Source organism: Papilio xuthus, unplaced genomic scaffold, assembly GCF_000836235.2.
Source record: "Papilio xuthus unplaced genomic scaffold, Pxut_1.1 DF826945.1, whole genome shotgun sequence".
Lineage (NCBI taxonomy): Eukaryota > Metazoa > Arthropoda > Insecta > Lepidoptera > Papilionidae > Papilio > Papilio xuthus.
In genome coordinates this window covers 2,032,865-2,053,334 of record NW_013531704.1, presented here as the reverse complement: position 1 = coordinate 2,053,334, position 20,470 = coordinate 2,032,865, and the positions used below count along the sequence as shown (strand labels likewise).

At 35.7% G+C, this 20,470-nt stretch overlaps 1 protein-coding gene across 3 annotated transcripts in view; it reads right to left on the bottom strand.

The window, feature by feature from the left end:
• Positions 1-20,470, bottom strand: part of Ntan1 (N-terminal amidohydrolase 1) — a 63,367-nt gene that overhangs the window by 18,053 nt on the left and 24,844 nt on the right. Inside the window, exon 1 of one of the 3 annotated variants that reach the window (XM_013316989.1) lies at positions 8,964-9,127. The exons of the other annotated variants lie outside the window; for them this stretch is intronic. The gene's annotated coding sequence lies outside the window, so the exon portion shown is untranslated. Of the gene's footprint in view, positions 1-8,963; positions 9,128-20,470 lie in introns of those variants that run through there. 3 annotated transcript variants of the gene reach the window in all.

Genomic DNA, 20,470 nt, shown 5'->3' with positions numbered 1-20,470 from the left:
AGGCCATAGTCAATCACGCTGACTCAGTGCGATTTGGTTGACAATTTATGCTTAGGATCAAAAATATATTTAAAATTCTTCTTGCAAAGACAAATCAACGCAGTAATTTTAATATCAAACATTCTAGTTATTGAGGGCTTATTATATGTTCTAGTGGTGGTCTGATCACGAATTTACGAGACTCTGAGCTACAATAGTTTGTAGAATCAACACGGAGAATATTATTGAGTAATTTGTACCGATTGCTCGGTCGAGTATCGACAGACCGGAGCCGAATCACAGCAATTCAATGGTGTATTATTACGTTTTTGTAAAATTACACGTTACGGATGAACAACGTGTGTTTACGGAAAAGTTTGAGAACAGCTTTCAGTACGTGTTATTTTAATTATTTTTATCGAAATTCGAGTATGAAAGAAATTGCTCACTAATTTTATAATTCGATAATACGTCGTTATAAATGCGAATATACAGATGGATGAACGGATGGATGTTTGTTAGATTGTATCTGAAGAACCGCTAAATGGTTCTCGGTTAAATTAGATATACATGTAAAGCACAGTCTGGAAGAACACTACTTTGTACTGGCTACTAAGTTTGTTATTCAATTCCGCGCGGACAGAGTCACAGGCAACAGCTACAATATATTTATTAGAATTAAAAAGTACACAAACATCATTATACTACTATTTCAGTATCTATAGTTGAACCTGGATAAGCGAGAAACCTTTATAAGCGAGAGTCATTGTCAGTCCCGACGGACGACCTCCATAAGCGAGATACTCGGGTTAGAGAAGAATCTGTACAAGCAACAAAAATATCGTGATCTCGTGGAATCGCACCAGGTTCGTCTGTACTTTAATAGAGAAACAACCCGCATAAGCTGTCTTATTACAAAGTTAAATGAACAAATGCAAAACCTATCAATTGTAAACATTTATCAAGACAACTAAATTCATCGACTACTTATGTTAGAAAGTTGTTTCAAGGTGCACACGTACAGATGCGATGGTCAATAAATCATTAGCAATAAATGAGACAATATTGTCGATCCGCTCGTTTGAGACAGCGATGCTTAGTCGTTAATCATGTTCACTGCGCGCAGTATGCTTAGATACGTTGCATCACGATATTTATGCTTATTTCATACTAGTTTTGCATGCAGTTTACCCTATCGCAATTTTTTCTTGCTACTCAACTCCTACATGTTTGTTATGTTATAACCTTTTGTTCTTAAGTTTATCATTCTTTTTAAGATTCTTATTCGAAGTTGACATATAACTGTATACCAGAGCTATCACGAAACTGTTAGCTTATGCTTACTATTAGTCAGAAAGAACCAATATTCCATTTAAATAATAATAGAATTTCGTAAGCGTACAAGACTGAGACAGACAAGATCAGTTCGTAAACACAACAGGAACTTCAAATATTACAACTCAATATATTCTAATAAGAAAAAAGAATTAACGAAGGCATTCAATAGTGAAATCACGGCCGACACTCGTGATGTCATTTAGAATTTAATTTGAAAGGAAAGAAGAAATTATATAGAACCCTTACTAAGCACAAACTAAAAAACGTAGCTTATAAAATTATCCTTCAATTTAAACAAGTGTATCAGTAAAATAATGTTCAAAGACAATAACATTTTTATTATACCACTATAACTGGTCGAATATTTTTTTTACATCTTAAAAACATATACCTTGTGATGATTCATTTGAACACCGTACAAACGAATAATACGTTACTGTGTGCAAGCCATTCTAAAGACAAAATATTTGCGAACGTTGCAAAAGAAAGTGCGATTGTATCTTAGCTGCCGAGACAGGCATCCGTGTCCTCGCATACCAGCATTTCTCATGCACCACGCACCAGTTGGATACCTCGAAATTTATTTCATACATCATCTATGTACACCTACAACATACCGCTTTTTGCTTATTCTGACTACAGTTTAAATTGAATTGAATTCAAAAGCTACATTAGATTTCTTAAATAGATAAAACAATTCGAAGATTCTCTTTGAATCCACGTCTATTAATAATAAAGAGAATTCCATTCCGCTATGCAATTTCAAGGTTAAACAACAAATGTGAATCAAACATTCAATCGGATACATTCAACGGCATCTTATCCAATCTTCAGCCACTTAAATCTGCGCCTACGTATCCAAACGGTTTGCGATTGAAATGACATCAGTAAATCGATTGAATTGACAGGAAGGTCGTTCATCTCGTCAGCAAACGACTGCTGGATGGTGTATTGAAACGTCACCAGAGATAAGATCTGACGTCGTTAGTTTGTAGGACTCACGTGCGGTAACTCCGCTTATCAGGTGGGGGCGGCCGCATTAGCTATTCAGTTATGCCAACTATCTGATTGGGAAGCCTTTCACGTATCCATTGTAGATGAAAGGAAGAGCTACAATGTTGTGGTTTAGGAGATAAAAGACGATGCGAGATTGAAAGATGGCGTTGACAATGGCATTTTTAAATTGTTAGGATGTTCTTTTAACTTTTGACATTACTGTGTCTTTTATCTTAAAACTTTGTTGTAATATTTGTCTTATATACAGATTACAGCTGTTACTAGATAACAGATCAAGATAAAAAAACGCATTAAGAAATCGCGCCTAGTTTTTATTAGTTGTCGTTTTTTGTTGGTGTGAAAAAGTTTAGTCAACTTAACTTTTAGCAATAAGTCCGTCACTACCAAGCTTTTTTATTGACTTACTATTAATAGTTTGTGTAAAAACTACTCACTTAGTTTAATGTCGTATGAAGAACGTTTTCGTTTATCAAGCCTACAAAGTATGAGGTTAACATAACATACGCAGAATAGAGCATTTAATCATTCGGAGCATAGTTTGTGATAATATGCACAGCTATAGGTACACCAACAAAACAAATCAAACAAATCCGTTGCAATGTTTACGAGATTGTATCCATTATTATTTAAATCATTCTGACACATAACTCTTTCGTCCGGCATGAAAATAGGCTACAAGAGACGTCGCAGATGGACGTTTATCAAGATGTATACTACGACGATAAACTTACGAATTCGTGATCCATCAATAAGGAAAAGAGTGTTCGTCGCGGGAGGGTGTAAGAACCGTCTCAGACGCATCTTCAGTTCGAATAAAGACTCGTTACGCTGCCGGGACTATGAATGATGGATGACTGTTGCCAGCACGCTTTACACTGATTCCAAGATCAATTCTAATCAAAACTGATCTCTATCATAAGCACTGAAGGTTCAGGTTTATGTGGTGGTTCACTGACAACTTGTGGTTGAAGCGTGCGTGCATTGTGCATGATTGACAAGTCCGTGTCGATGTTATCGTCCGTCATAAATAACACCGCCACCACTAGTTAGTACACATTCATTGCTCTATCGTTTATCTGAGAAAATAATGGCAGGACATCGCCAAATACAAATGCATTATCTGACTTGAGATCAGTGGACTGTCATAGGTTAGTTTCGCATACCTAATGGCAATCAATAATAATTTAAATTTAGATTAACAGGGTATTTGTTTACTTAGTAATTAATCTCTAGTAGGCATCATGGAATTTATCGTAAGCAATTTAGTTACAGAAGCTTTTGAAAAATTAATAGAAGGAAAAAGTATAACTACTAATGTCCTTAAAAACACTTTTTTATCCATTGTGCCATTAATAACGAAGCATCGTTAGCAGTAAGATTATTATCAGTATAAAATAATATTAAGAAATGAAAAGCATTATAATCGAGTACCAATTCATAATACATATATTTGTTAACATAAAATCGCGTAGAAACGCTATAAATTATTAACAACATCGCTGACATTTCTCTTAGAACAACTCCACTTATCCATGGTATATAACGATGTTAATTTAAAAGCATAAATAGTGGCTTGACAGTAGAAAGTATAGACATGTCGCTACCTTTACTTACCAAGTCGGTCTTATAAATGATACTGCTTCAGAATTAATTATCAACAAATCATGTCTAACATTTACAAATGCACTGAACATGTTCGAACAAGTAATGTGCGCTTGCGACATACTGCGCAATGAAGCTATACATTATTACTAAACGATATGTCACATTAGCACAACAACGATAAATTTATGAGCAAAATGTTATACCAAAATAAACATAAACAGACTTTTCAAGAATTAAAAATATTTAGATAAGACACCAAAAAAACAATACAAGGTAACATGTTGGCACATGTCAGATATTTGGTATTGTTCAAATAGATCATTGTTTAAGAACTGCCAATAGCAACTGCATCCATCTGACAAGCTACATACCCTACTCACAAAATGTATTACCCGAAACAGTCGTATCATAATAATAAATCACAATCTAAACAATACTTCAAAGATCGATTGAGTAAAATTGAGTCAATCAAACGAATGCGGTTAACATTATATGTTAACCGCATTCGTTTATTTATTATTATTATTATATTTTTATTATTATTATTATATAATTTTAAGACTTGATTTGGACAAAAAATCAAATATCATACGACATTAAAAAAGAAATATACCTAATTTATTTTCAACGTGTCCGCAAGTAGAAGGACATTGTCATCCAAATGCCATTAATTTGAAACCTGACACTCAGAGCAACTAAAGTTTGATTATATTGCACTAAACTAAGACAGGATTTTCAGTACGTTAAAACCTCATTTCTTTGATTAAACTCAATTAAGTTCTGATTTCATTAACTCAGTTACATCTCAGTAAACATCAATTTTGTCACTTTGTGAGTGACATTTTCTTTCAAGGCTTCATCTCATTTAACCTTACCTATGATCATCACTTAAACACATGCCCATCAATTAGCATTATCATCTTACTAAATTAGGTTTTCTTCTAACTAAAAAACTTGTCAATCCTCTTCAACTTTAGTTTCTTTTGAAATACCTCAATCGTTATTCCTATAAACTTTATCGTATCACCACATATCCCGTAAATTATCTAAAATATCTAGAATAACATCTTTCATTATAGCCACTTAAACATTCTTAAACATTTATCAATCAGTTCATTCATTCAGTACATTCCTCGAGCCAGTTCTTGAAACAGACGTGAAAGTGCCGCGAAGTGATAAGTGCAACAAAGATACAATGATCAAGGATGACATCAGCTGACGATTCTAAATGACCGGGACAGATGTCCTGCGCCGGATGTTACTCATACACAGATAAAGACACACACAGACACGAGTGCGAATATGAGATGATATTAAATGTAATTGAAGACTTCCCGTCTTCGCAGCGGTTCATTAAGTGTGTATCGATTTCAATAAGTGAATAATCAATGATTTCTATTAGTTTTTGATTATAATTATCATGAGACATTTCTTATGGCAAATATGTATGTTTGTGGTGTAACAATTAACTACAAACTAACTGTCGGCCTCGACTCCTTCCAAAGGAAAAGAAAAAACTTAGTTAGCAGTCTATGTGTTCTTCCAGACTATGTTCTACATGTACGCCAAATTTTAGCGAGATCCACCCAACCGTTCTAGAGATACCTTCTAACAAATAATCCGTCCATCAATTTAAACTTTCGCATTTATATCAGTAAGAAGTTAGATAATATTCGGATCCTTAAAATTTCGATATCTTAAAATTTACAATTTTACATAAAAGACATTGCTATTTTGCGGAAACCTATCTAATCAGATTATTTTCACGGTTTATCTCTTCAATGTCGTTCTATATAAATAACTATGGAAAAACCAGAATTACAAATCACATGAAGAATAAAAAATTTACAAGGCAAACACTACACAAGTTTATTAAATGCAATATGGGGCATTTAAGAGATACAGAGAACTTTATTTCGATTCAAAAAATTACAGAGTTTCTGAACAGTATATCATATACAATTATTTAAACAAAATCAGAGACAGGAGTACAGTCGTCTTGTAAAATCAACGACACATTAAGTCGGTCCAGTTAGGCCATGATTTGAGATCAGCAGTCGAGATTCGAGCTGAAAGTCACGTCGGAGCTGTTAAAGAGGTTAAAGGCATGGACTTGCTAAAGCGTATTTGCTAACTATCCCGTTCGCGATCCAACGCGGACTAATTAGTGATCGGGGAATTAGAATCGTCGTTTTAGACTTCCTTTATATCTCCACTAGTATTTTAATGTTACCATCTAAAAAAAAGTAAGAATTGCTTCATTTTCTTTTCCATTTTCATTAATAATTTTTTAACAGTACCGTCACATAGCCTCCGTGTTTTTTTAGCCGTCTTGACATCTATATGAGAATGTAAGTTACCTCTGTTTTATTACACGAGAGATGGAATTATTGTTCTTATACAAGTGTTAACAGTTAAGAAACACCATAATATGAATATACTATTGTATTAATTAAAATCCCGCCTACATCTTCGAAGTATAGAAAAGTCATCCATGCGATTTGCAGTATGTTCCCGACGGCTCACGCCTTAGCTTAATTGGAATTGCTGTAACTATGATTATAATCATTATTAGATAGCGTGTTCATGTATTGTATTATTTTAGATCTACGAGAGAAAATTTGCGATAATAATACGCCTCCATGCATAATCTATGGATTTCAAATTGTAAATATAATGCTGTTCCGTTATAGTCATATGAACGAAGGACTAAAAGTAAAACTTGGGACTTATTTATTGCAATATTACTATTTGCTTTATCCAAATACAAGCTGTCGCCCGCGACTTCGTACGCGCGTAATTAAAAACTTAAATAGTAGCCTACATATTCTCCCAGACTATGTTCTATATAAATTACAAATTTCATCAAGATCTGTTCTGGAGATACCTTCAAACAAACATTCATCCATCCATGTAAACTTTCACATTTATAATATTAGTAAGATGTCTAGTGAGCAACACAAAACAAATGAAGCAAGTGAAATAAGAACAGAAATTGTAGAGACTAGACCCATCAATGAGTAGCAATCATGCAATAGACATTCACAATATCTAAAATCCAATTAGTAGTCTTCTAGGAGGATTTAATTGGTATTAATGATATTGGCGAGTGTGATGTAGGATCATTGCTCGGTGCATTTCTACCAGTTATCGTATTTCATTAGTACCTCAATGCGTTGTCCACAAAAATAAAATAAAATAAAAGTAAATTAGAAAAAAATGTTTACAACATAACCTCTTTTGGTCTGAACGTTCGTCGCGGCAATGTTCAATTATACAACTATATGACAGGCAACAAAATATTCCTTAAGATGCATTCTCTGGTAGTATGCTTCGGCTTTAAAAAACAAATGAAACGAGTAAATTAAATTAAGCGACAATAGCCTAATGGTTAAGTCGGATTTTAGATCACGAGGTCCGGGTCGAATCCCGCCATTCGACTATTGTCGTAAACCATATCCTAGCACAAGCCTAGAGCTTAGTTGAAATGGTAAAAGAAATATTAGTTAATTTACAAAAAATATCTGTTAATATTTAGAAAAAAAATTAAATTACAAGAGCGGCATTATAACAGTGTTCATTGTTCATTAACAATGCAACATTGGCGCGCAGTACTGGGCGTCACAGTTTCCACGTTATCTGCTAGGCCATCGCTATCTATGGAGCCAGGCAGGGTATTGCTATCCTAATTAATATTATAACAAAATATCCTCTACCAACCACATTAATATAACCAATAATCAATTTATTTTACGATATCTCCCAGGCTTAACACTTTTCGAGGAGTATATTTTAATAGCAGCCTATTAAAATATTTAATAGTAATTCAAAATAATTGAATTTAAAAAGAGGCGCGTCTAGATAAATATAATTTTCTTTTTAGATGATTCAATTTCCTTTGAGATAAGCGTGCGACATAACGGAATAACTCTATGTTTTGGATGCGTCGTATTAGTGCGTGTTGCTTCATAAGCTCTTGTTAAGCTTATTAACAAAATTAATAAGAATACTTGTAAATAAAATCATTTGCTTTCAAAGTTTAAAAATGTACAAAATTTCCAAGCAGCACTATAACAGTTTTAAAAAAAACAGTTTTGAAATAGAATAAAATAAGGATAACATGGACATGGCCTTCAATTTTATTACGCAAAAATATATTCCTTTTTAAAATGATATACTAAACCCATCATTTGTCAAAATAAGACGCTATTACGTGTATAAACGTTACATTTATAGTAATCATAGCCGCGGCTTATCCATAACAACTTTCTCTCAAACTCTAACAACAATTTACATCATAATCAACCTGTAAGTACACTGTAAGCACGCAATGTCTAACTTTTGTTACATCATTTAGAAATGTACCATTCGACGAAAAGAGTTACATCTCTCAAAAGACATCTTAAGAGATGTAACTCTTTTAGTTAAATAGGTCTAAATTATCACTAACCTGTTGCATAAAACTTTAGAAACCGCGCTTGCGTACAAATATTTTTGAAAGCTCCGCCCCTGAAGCTTCAACAGGTCCTTGCAAAGTTTAAGAATACAAATTCATTGCAAGTTTTTAAAAACATAAAACCTTAAAATGCCTTTTGTAAATTAGATGTTACCTTATAACAAGAATTCATGATTTTAATAGCGTAATAAATTCAATTTGAAATAGTAATGTTTTAAAATGTACTAAAACTACTAAAAGGATTTCACTTTATTTTTAAGAACCCTAATTCGAGTAGTTCTAGAGATTAGCAATTGAAAATAAGGAATTCATACATCAGTTTGCTTAGTTAACGTTATAAAATAATTCATCCAGTGTGAATGATTAAATGTCACGTTAGTTAATTATAATTCATCGACTTCCAACATTAAGTGATGGTCAAAGGCAAATTATATTCATATAATGATGGGACTTTGTCACTTACGTTGAAATACATTAAGGTAATTTATTGAATTCATTCATTCATTTGTAACCGGGAAAATTAACTTAGTTAAGCTAAAATTTTCCGTTAAATTGAAAATCAACTTACTTGTTTATCTTCAGAACTAAACACTGTTGGTCACAACAAAGTTTTATACCATTCAAGTTTCTGCACAGAACACACAATTTTAATAACTTAAAACGTTCAAAAGACTTTTCAGCGATAGTGACGTCCGTTCTCGACGACGTCTTAACGTGTTATCCACAAGTTAGGTTAGCTTGATGGTGCAGCGGAAGAAGGGACCGGCGGGGTGCTGTGGAGCGCGGGGTACGGGTTTCAATGGGCGGGGCCTAGCAGGTGTACCGTGATATATGCGCATGTTAACACTCCGAGTCGAACACGCCTCAAAGTCACGCATTCGACAAATTTTCTTTCGCGAATTCGTCACCGATCAATTCACTCACGATATATTTTACAACAATTACTATAGAATTTATTGATAAAGGGTAAGGATTTAGGTCAGAGGTACAATAACTTTTAGTTATCTGAAACTAACTTTCAACAGAGTAGTGAGATTTATCACAGATTTTTTTAATCCTAATTAGGTCGGTGCAGTTAACTCTTCCAACTGAAAACATTATGAACTTCAAAATATACAAATTGCTACTCTTAAATAATTTAGATTGGCAGATCGAGTGGAGCCAGCTAAGGGACTCAAGACTTGGCTTAGCTTCCTTGGGTCTCACAGGAGACTAGACAATGACTAGAATTTTCAAGACAATGTCAATCTACTCAAAATATCTGTCTAATCACAATTTAGGATCCTTCACTGGCAAATCACACCATGAGTTGCTCAAGGAACCAAAATACAATCAAAGTTACTAGGAGAACATAAGTGGTGAAGTGATACTTGTCTCGCTCGTCGTTATTACAACGATCGGTCGCCAAGATAAGAACACTTTCGACTTAATGACAGACTAATTACGACATCCGTGAACACTCGCGTTATCACGATCGACCAAAAAACAACTCGAAGATATCTCCAACAGTTCAGATACGATACGGCTTTCGTTTATTTTTTTTAGGTTTTTTTATCATGTCGATTGCGCGGCGCATACACGTCATTTGTCAATGTTAGTGTCTCTTGTTACGAGGCGAACTCGGTATATCATTGTAACTATAAATGATCTTCGATATTAGTATCGACACGTCGACTGCATGTAAAGAGATTTATAAGTTTATTGCGCAGACGATTTACCGAAGTTGAATCGATTGCCGTTAGAAAAATATAATTGTAAATGTAGAAATCTTGGTTACAATGATGTTGATTTGTCGATTTGGTTTAGATTAGGTAATGATTTAGTAGTGAAAAATAAGGAATAACATCACAGTTATATTGCTATAGGAAAAAAAAGTTTACGATTAAATAGAGAACTTAAAATACCATCATAAGGCAAAACAATATTTCTTGAAAACAATCCTATATGGTAGGGACAAGACAATTGTGTGTTCATCTAAAATATCGTGAGGACATAAACACTTTACAAGCATCGTGGGCACTAAAATGAAGGTTTTATTCGATACACCGGCACAGGCCCGTAGCGACTGCGATTCCTTCGGCAATAAATTGTTGGCGCGTACTTCATTATCATACGTCGATTCGCGTTTGTATAATGCTTCTCGTAATGCCATATTCGTAATTATACTTAGTTTTTTTTTTAAATAGACAGTAAATTTTAATGAGTCGTGCCTGTTAAGAGCCAGTATTTCTTATTACTTTTTAAATTATATAAATAAATTGGTAGGAATAATTCTTATATATTTAAAAATTGGGTTGAGCTATTAAAAGCACCAGAAACCGATATGCATGTATGCCTAGATGTATCAATTTAGAAGAAGCGAGAGAGGTGTGTCAGGACCGTGCCTACTAATTGTCCGTGGTCTTTTCCTACGCCTCTGGGTTATTGGCGTTATATTGTTTTTTTTTTATACTATCCACTTCTGAAGCAATCTAAAGCAATACAAAGAAAAGGACAACTAAAAGTACTAAGTAACAATACAAGAGAAAATAAATTTTCAGCCCTATCTCATCTCGTAGTCACATATTTCGCGAGGGCTTACATAAGCAATAATAGAAAGGGCTAACACGGGCACGTACGAGGCCCTCCCGTGTTTTATGTAAACATCGTGAAAGGTTGGACGGTGATCAGCTGATCAGATGATTTAAATACCAAACAATTGTCTGGCGCTGGATCAGCGTTGCGCAATCGCATCGACAATAAACAATATAAATTAATTTGACATTTGTGTTAGACCGTAGGATTAACTGAACGTTCACAAATTTACGTGCGAACATTTGGTATGTTTGCGAGTACACTCCCTTTACTTGAATATAATTTTAATAAAATGACATTTTATTTATAACTTATTTAGGTAACTAATTTCTAAAAAAAAATTAATTTACCAAAATATAACATAGGAGATGACAAATATTATCATTAATTAGTAATATTTCAGTAATTCCATACGGAATTTAACATTATTTAATCTGGGATTTTTTTGTAATAGGTAACTTTTAAACCGCCTCTTTAAAGTGTAAAATACTGTACAGTTCTATGCGATTATCTCATTTAATTAATAACTCATTTTCACCGTAGACTAGCCATTAATAATTTCACACGCGGGCGTCATACACTGATAAACGGTAATGGTAGGAGTGCGGGCGCAGGCGCAGGCGCAGAGTTATTGTAAGGAAATGCGAGGAGTGTCGCATACTATGCGTTAGTTGCACGTTCATTTCACACAAGCAAATGTACATAAGATTTCAAATATTTAAAAATGCATAATTTAGATTAGTTGCAATTTATAGAAATAAGTAACCAGAAACAAAGCAATATCAAATCAAAAAAATCATAAAATTATGGCTTCGCCTGTTTTTCGCATGCTTCATATCACTTTCAGTCAAAGTCCATCGCGTTTAAAAAATATATCTATAATTCTGCGAACAAAAAATCAATTAGCTGCACTTCTATCTAAACATTACGAAGAGAAATATTGAATTTTCCTTCTTATCATTATTTCAACAACGAATACAACCAAAGAACACATTTATGATTATATTTATCATAATTATCTAGCATGTCGCTTTCCCATCGGGCTAGCTAAGCGAGTTAAGCGAACTAAGCCATATACAGGAGTGATAGCACGCAACGTTTATAATTCAACAACAATAAACAGATAGTTAATTGCGCCGCTGTCACGGCCACAGTATATGGTAATGAGGCGTAGGATCGCGGCTGCACGGACAATATCTCTCCGCGGTGAAAGGTAAATGGGTTATGGCGCAAGTGTAAGGCTGAAGCGTATATCTATGCTATAAGCAAAATCACAAATCAACAATAGTGGGAACTATAGCAACGATATAATTTAAGCATCCTGTGACAGCCGCAATAACACTTGGCCAAAAACAAACACCAGTTGTATCTCGAATGATGCTTAGATTTAAGTTAAAGTTAAATTAGACTTAACTTATTAAATCAAATTAGTCTACAAAGCACCTCATTCATGAGCCCATGATAGTGGATAGTTATTGGAACGTGACAGTTTCACGCGCGTTTTTGTATGTAATCCTTCAAATAACCATGTCACTTATAGTTTGGGCCATTCTCTCTCTGTGTTTGCTTAGCCCATAGCCCGTGTCGGGTAGATAGGTGCAGTACACGCGCTTACAGGTACGCCCGGTACAATCTCAACAGCTGACACCAAAAGCTTTTTATCAACACCAATCTCGCCTGTGAGAAAGTCTACGGCGACTCGACTCGACGCCGGAAAAGACCTGGATTCTAACTCCGCTGCAGCTTGAATATTTTCAGCGAGATTTATGACACCATTCATCTCTTTCGCCCTTATGAACGTTATCACGAGCGCGACCATAACTTATGCTAATTTAACCAAAGAAATATCTATTTCACGCCTTTCTGTACATTTATTTGTAAAGTTGCGTACGGTTTGAATAACAGCCGCAGTTTTTGTGGTTGTACCCGTGTAGAGCGTACTATTTTATATGTGAAATGTTATATGTAACTAAACGCTCGCGACACTGTCCGCGCGGAATTAAAAAAAACTTAATAAGTAGCCTATGTGTTAGAGGCTATGTTCTACATGGTGACAAATTTCATCAAAAACCATTGATCCGTTCCGAAGATACCTTCAAACAAATATCCATCTAATATTGCATTAATAATATTAGTCAGATTTACACAAAATAATAACAAAAACGCCTTGAACATCATATAATGTTTGTTCGACTTGTCACTATGACATGATTGATAAAACAATGTTATCTATAAAGCAAAACAACTACAGATTATTATACTCTTAAACACGTGTTCGTATAAAATTTAATTAAGTTATTCTCGTCTTAAGTTGATATAAAAACACATTCAATATCCTATCATTTTTTGTACAGTCCATTTTATAAACAACACTTCACGTGTTATAAAAAAAATATAATTACATAATCAATGATTCTTGATCATTCTATTTTATATATTATGATAAAAGTATTATGTTAAATAATATTTGTGTACATAACAATAATTTTACAAGATAGGAATGTTTGGATATAATTTTGTTATGAAAATGATAACATTGAGACTAACGAATTTTTACAAAAATTTAATTTACTTAGTTGTAATTTTAATTAAGATTAAGGGCGATCCCTTTTCATTAAAGGTCCCATAGGTCATTTGCCCTGTATTTTCATAAAAAAAAACATTTATGTCAGTTTATAATCAGGCTACGCATATTGTAAACTGTCAAAAACAAATCGTAATATTAAAACTACGTTTCGACTAACATTCGCATTTATAAAATTAGTAAGATCATATTCACTTGTACATTTTTTATTGTTTGCATTATTTTGATATTGTGTTGACTCTAAATTACATCACACTTTTATCTTATAAGAGCGTCGTTGGCTCAAGCACTTTACTTGCAATATGTAGGTCCTGGGTTCGAATCCCGTCATGTACCAATGTGTTTTTCGATTTCCAATTTACATATGTACATTCATCCGACATTCTTACGGTGAAGGAAAACATCATGATGCAACCGGCACATATCTAAGTAAAAATTCAAAGATATGTGTGAAGTCAACCAACCCGCATTAGCCAGCGTGGTTAACTGTGGCCTAGTCACCCTTGATTTAGGGTAGGCTCCGAGCCCCTAAGTGGGGACGTATAGTGAGCTGAAGATGATTTATCTTATTAAAATTCAGTAACACATAGTACAAGCACAAATTGCAATCGCGATTCTCATCGACCCGATCTAGTCGTGGATGTAATGAAAGTGTTGACAACGAGCGCACCAATGCAGCGGATGTAATTAAACTAAAATTGCAGAGCCATCTCACAGGAAATGTAAAGGAATTAGTGATGTCCATGTTACTGTTATTTGTATCTTTATCTTTTTAATATAGATCCTTATGATTAATGTGATGAAATTCAATAATCTGATGAATCGATGCGTACTTTGCAACCGATTTTACCGACTAGTAGAAGAATAATTTTTTCTTTGATTGTGGATTTAAATGTTTTCTCAAGCAGCATATAAATAACTTTTGACGAATAAATTTCGATTCATGTTCTCCTTGGAATGTGTTACTATTTTTTATCTTCTCTAATTGTTTTAGATGTTAATGTGTGGCGATAATTAGTATTTTAGTTGAAAAACTTCTATTGCATAACCTTTAGTTGATCCTCAAGATCATATATCTAAGATATGTTGTCATATAATTAAAGATAACAATATATCTTAGACTAGAATGTCCAACACTAGTCGTGGTAGCGTCGCGTTCTCACGGGGCGAGGTCCGTCGTAATAAGCGCGCGATTACTTGCTTTCCACAAACGATACGGACCTCATTTCATGGACAATTTGTGTGTGTCAGCCCTAATGAATTATCGGCAAATACCTCAGGTGAAAACATTCTTATGTGGGTTACAAAAACATAGACAAATTGTGGACCTCCACCTTTTTGATTCATTTTTAAGAACACGTCATTATTTAGTTTTGCAAATATCTAAAAAAAACAGATGCACAATTTTACTATCTGTTTAATAACGTCAGGGTAACTTGATACTTGAAGTCATCATGAGGCTTTGAATAAACATACAATTTAGTGCAAAAGTAAATTCTTCCACCCGTACCAGTCCCATCTAAAGTGCAATAATCGTATGTTAAATTTACAAATCAACAGTTCATTTCAATTTGCATAATGCAGAATGCCAGCTTGTCAGAGATAGAGCAATGAAATAAAGTCTACGGATTATAGACGTATGAAGCAACAGCCTGTAGCCGCGAGAATCTAATAAAACATAGAGAAAACGACACCATCGGTAAATAAAGCAGACACATTTATCCACTTTCGCGCCGAGTACTGTAAAGCCACTAAAATGCTGCACGACGCTATATACTGAATTTTGATATAGTGTTATTAAACCTGCTGGAAATTTTATAACATGTAATTCCATACAAGATTATGTTGTCCGGGTCTATTTCCATGATCACCGTATTGCCGATAAAATATAAGTATTTTTCTATACAAATCATACCAGAAATATTGCATAATTTAACATCCTACTAAACAGTCTTGGAAAAGTCCTTAATAAAAGTAGAAAAAAAACAAATGGAGAGATACAGGAATATTTGTTTTAATGTATTCTTAGTTTTTTTTAGTAGGCGTTCCATATTTTCACTTGACATTTTTACGGCTACACTACCGATACATCAGGGTAACGTAAAGCGTCATTTTAGCGTATGGCGCTAGAGGTTCATGAGCGAGTTACAGGGAGTCGTGTAAAGGTCAGCACACACGACCGCCGGCAGAGATATAATTCGTATTGGGAACCAGGACTGCATTCGCAATGCGAGAAACAACGGGACCCCGCCCCGTCCTGATAACCGATGCTGTTTATGTTGGACAACTGTGCTCGTGTTGAATAATCTATATCATCTATCTTCTATCTATATTGTGTATATACCAAATAACAGAAGAGATTATAATCGAAATTTGGCAGATTTTTTTAAGGACGCCAGCTTTTGATATAATTTTTTACACTACACGCCTACGTGGTTCAGGTTGATAATAAAAATAAACAGAATTTAAATTCAAGTTATTTGAAAACGTATCTCCGTAATCTTGGTTTATAAATTACAGATCTCGAAAGTTATTCACAATAAACACTTGATATTCTTATTAATATGTATTATATTACATAACATTTTATGTATTATATATAAAGTGAAAACAAAAAGTAGGAGCCATATATTTAAACTTTATCTAGTTATAATGACACAAAGTATATTGTTAACTTAAAATAAATCAGCAAGCAAACGTTGATAAAGTTAAGAGCAAAACGTCGTTAAAGTACCAGATATACTCTGCATCGCTTTATCGATATGATATTCCAAAATCACTACATCTACATCGTTAAACCGGATAATAACATCTAAACGATATAAAGCCTGTTTCACATTAAACATTTCAATGCGAACGATAGGCGAGCGCGAACAGAACAAAACAAAAGCGTTCAATTTCACGGACACTAAATAAAATTAACTTCGAGCTGACACAGTAACAAAGCGATCTCAATAATTTGCATCGAACAAGCTAAATGACCAGACCCAGCATTAATCACACGTTCGGATATAAGCACCTACGCTCAATGGTGATTTAATGAAAATACAAATTGCTGCAGTGATGCAGATTCAATTCAGTTAATATGCAATCTGTGCTCGTGTTGGACGCGTATCCGAACGATGAAGGTGGAATCATAAGACGTCAGTTTAAGATTTCTCAAGAAAAGCAATTACAATTCAATTTTCTGTGAGGCGCTGCATGTGGGGCTATCATTGTGGAGATGAGCATCATTCAGCGGATAGGTTGTGATTAAACTAAGATTTGTTGATCGCTTCACAAACTATATTAACTTTCTACTATATTGTATAATGACGAATAAGGTAATTCTTGTATTAGTATTACAAGTCTCGGCTATAACGTTCTTGTGTAACACGGCCATTTTTGAGTACTCCCGTGCGGGCTCAAGTGGGACCCACTAAATTTCACACAATTTAGTCTCTAATAAAATAGAAATATTCTTGTCAACTAGCAGATGAAAAAAGGCAAACATGGCGTCCGCCATCGTTGGTAACGGGACACGGTCATCCATTCGCTACGGCGCGGCGTCCACGATAAGATTCGCGACGGGATCGCGCCTATTGAGGGTCGTTACGAGCCTCGCGCTAGATGATCGATAATAATGGTAATTTCGCGTACAACACGTGTAGCATCGCGATCGTTTCCCGCCCTATTAGAACGCGCCAAAGCGATGACAAATCGACCGTGCGACTTCACAGCGGTTAGTGGCCAGTATTTAAATTTTATATCGATTGTGTCGCCCTTATTTATATCGATAAGCGTACAAAAACTTAAAATGTAACTTACTAATACGTAAGGTAAATAAATATACTCTTTAAATATCTAGGTATCGCAAACAAATGTAAGTCTATGCAAGTAAGGTTTAGAGATTATTTAAAAAAATAAATAAACCTACACTGACACATGCCTGGACATAGTAACGCAGGTGAAACGCGCAGACATTAGGCTCGCAACACTGCTGCGTATTTATGCGACGCGCCTCCCCAGGATCTATAATGGCAGCACAATATCACAATACCGCGCAGATTTATGCGCCTGCGCATCGCACGCGGAAATCCCTCCGTTATTTACCGCTGGCGAGGCAAACGCGGCAGATTTATCGGCGTATAGCAGCGACGATCTCGTTTCCCCTAGCTAGTGCACATTGTAAATCCAACGACGTCGCGCTATGATCTAAGTCGCCGTGATACTGTTATGTCGTGCTTTATGGGGTGACGTTTTACATAATTCTAGTGTTGCGCTGGTGTTCATGATTATAGGTTGTCGTGCTCCTCAAACCAGGGGCTGTAGATCTATTTTTAAAACCAATAAGACAAAAGAAGTATAGAAAAATTATCTCAATTCTTAGGATTGCGATACTCTAAGTATTAGTTTACTTAAAAATCAACAGGAATTCGTCATGCGGCAAATTAGAAATAGATTTTAGGGTGAATTGTACAATAATGGACCACTTTTAGATATACATATTAATGTAACTCACTAGCTGGTTGTAATTAAGAAAGAAGACAAGCGCGTCCCGGTCTATCCCGGCATTATTACCCTGTGTGATATTACACACCATCGTTTGTCAAAAGCGGAACACGCGTCACTTTACTCCATTATTATTAATTTCATTACGTTGTTAATCAAACTCCTGCCTTGAGTGTCCGTTTCCCCTATCATATGCCTCAGAAGAATGGTGTGGATGTTAATTATAAAATTTTATAAAAACTAATACACAAAAACTACAAGACTATGCAAGACTTGGGTTCGTGTTATCGTGGGTATTCACGGTTAAAGGCCATTTTGACATGTAGGTGGAGGGGGGTGATGTAGGTGACCTCCTACATATTCCCCAAAATACTGTACAGTCACACATACACATACATAACACGCATACTACAACACTCACACATAAACACGGGTGCATGACGAGTGGTCGTCGTCACGTCTATTTGTTGACCTCTGATTGGCAAATTCGAATTGCAACGCACAGCTGAGCGGGGGTCACTGACCGGTTTTGCATACGTGCGAAACGAGAGTGGAGTTCTGCAGCGCCCGCGACATACCACGCTTTCGATTACGCAACTGGTTACTTTGTTATCCGAATTTGTGCATTTCTCTTTCTCCTACTTGTATTCTTCTTCTCAGTGTTGTACTCTCCTTCTTATTATTTGTTGTGGACTGTGAGTGATAATAAACTGTGTTGTACGACGACACCGTCAGTATTCTTCGTCGAGATCCCAATCCCGCTACCGGCGCCACCCAGTCTGCTGGTACCACTTTAAGTTCGCCGACAAGGCGACCAAGTGCTGCCCTCCATGCGTCTTCAAGTCGGAAAAACTCCAGAGGCAATCGGTAAAGACGACCGACGATTGCCCCTCTTCAACTGGTCGCCTGTTCGTCACCGATCGCAAATCCAAGACACAGTTCCTGGTCGACACTGGGAGCGACTTCTGTGTCTTCCCGCGGTCGCTGCTGCGAGAGCGTCGTGCACGGACTACGTATCAGCTAAGTGCCGCTAATGGTTCTTGTATAAACACTTATGGTTATGTTCATTTACAACTTGACTTTTGTTTACGTAGAACTTTTAAATGGCGTTTTGTTGTTGCCGATGTGACTAAACCTATTATAGGTGTAGATTTTTTAAATCATTACAATTTAATAGTTGATTGTCGTAATAAACGCATAATAGACAATACAACATCTGTAACAGCTTGTGCGTTGCAAGTTAAATGCAACGACATTTCGTCGGTCAAAGTCCAATCGGGTGACTCGGGTTACCATAAAATTTTGTCGGACTTTCCCGATATTACCCGACCATCCGGCACGCACCGTATCATACCACACAACACGGTACACCACATTCGCACTACACCAGGCCCACCAGTTTCTTGTTCACCTCGTCGCCTCGCTCCAGATAAATTAAAAATCGCCAAAGAAGAATTCCAGGCTATGTTAGAATACGGTATAGCTAGGCCGTCTGAAAGTCCTTGGTCGTCACCGTTACATTTAGTACCCAAAAAGGACAACGGTTGGCGTCCTTGTGGAGACTATCGGATGTTAAACGCCAGGACAATTCCTGATAGGTATCCTATTAGGCATATACAGGACTTCGCTCACAGTATAGCAGGGTGTAAAGTATTTAGTACACTGGACTTAGTTAAAGCGTATAACCAAATCCCTGTGAGTCCTGAGGACATTCCTAAAACCGCAATAACAACTCCATTTGGTTTGTATGAGTTCCCGTTCATGAATTTTGGCCTATCAAATGCAGGTCAATCGTTCCAGAGGTTCGTGGACGAAATGACAAGAGGACTTGATTTTTGTTATTGTTATTTAGACGATTTTTTAATTTTTTCAAAAGACGAGACAGAACACAAAAACCATTTAAGAATTATCTTTCAACGTTTAAAGGACTACGGTATGGTCATTAACGTGTCAAAGTGTGTATTCGGAGCTCGAGAAGTGTCATTTTTAGGTTATCACATTTCCGCGAGTGGCACCAAACCGCTAGACACTAAGATAGAAGCGATTAAAAATTTTCCCGTTCCTACGAACATTCGTCAACTACGGCGTTTTCTAGGAATGATCAATTTTTACAGACGTTTCCTACCGCGCGCGGCCGAATTGCAAGCACCACTAAACAAGTTATTAGTTGGAATAGTAAAAAACAACCAACCGATAACATTGAAAGATGAGTCACTCGATGCGTTCGAGCGCTGTAAACAATCCCTTTCAAACGCTGCATTATTAGCGCACCCGGATTGCCAAGCGAAACTCGCACTTGTTACCGACGCATCGGACACAGCTATCGGCGCTGTATTACAACAATTTACAGATAACGCGTGGCAACCGCTTGCATTCTTTTCGCGTAAATTAAGTCCATCTCAGGTTAAGTATTCACCTTACGACAG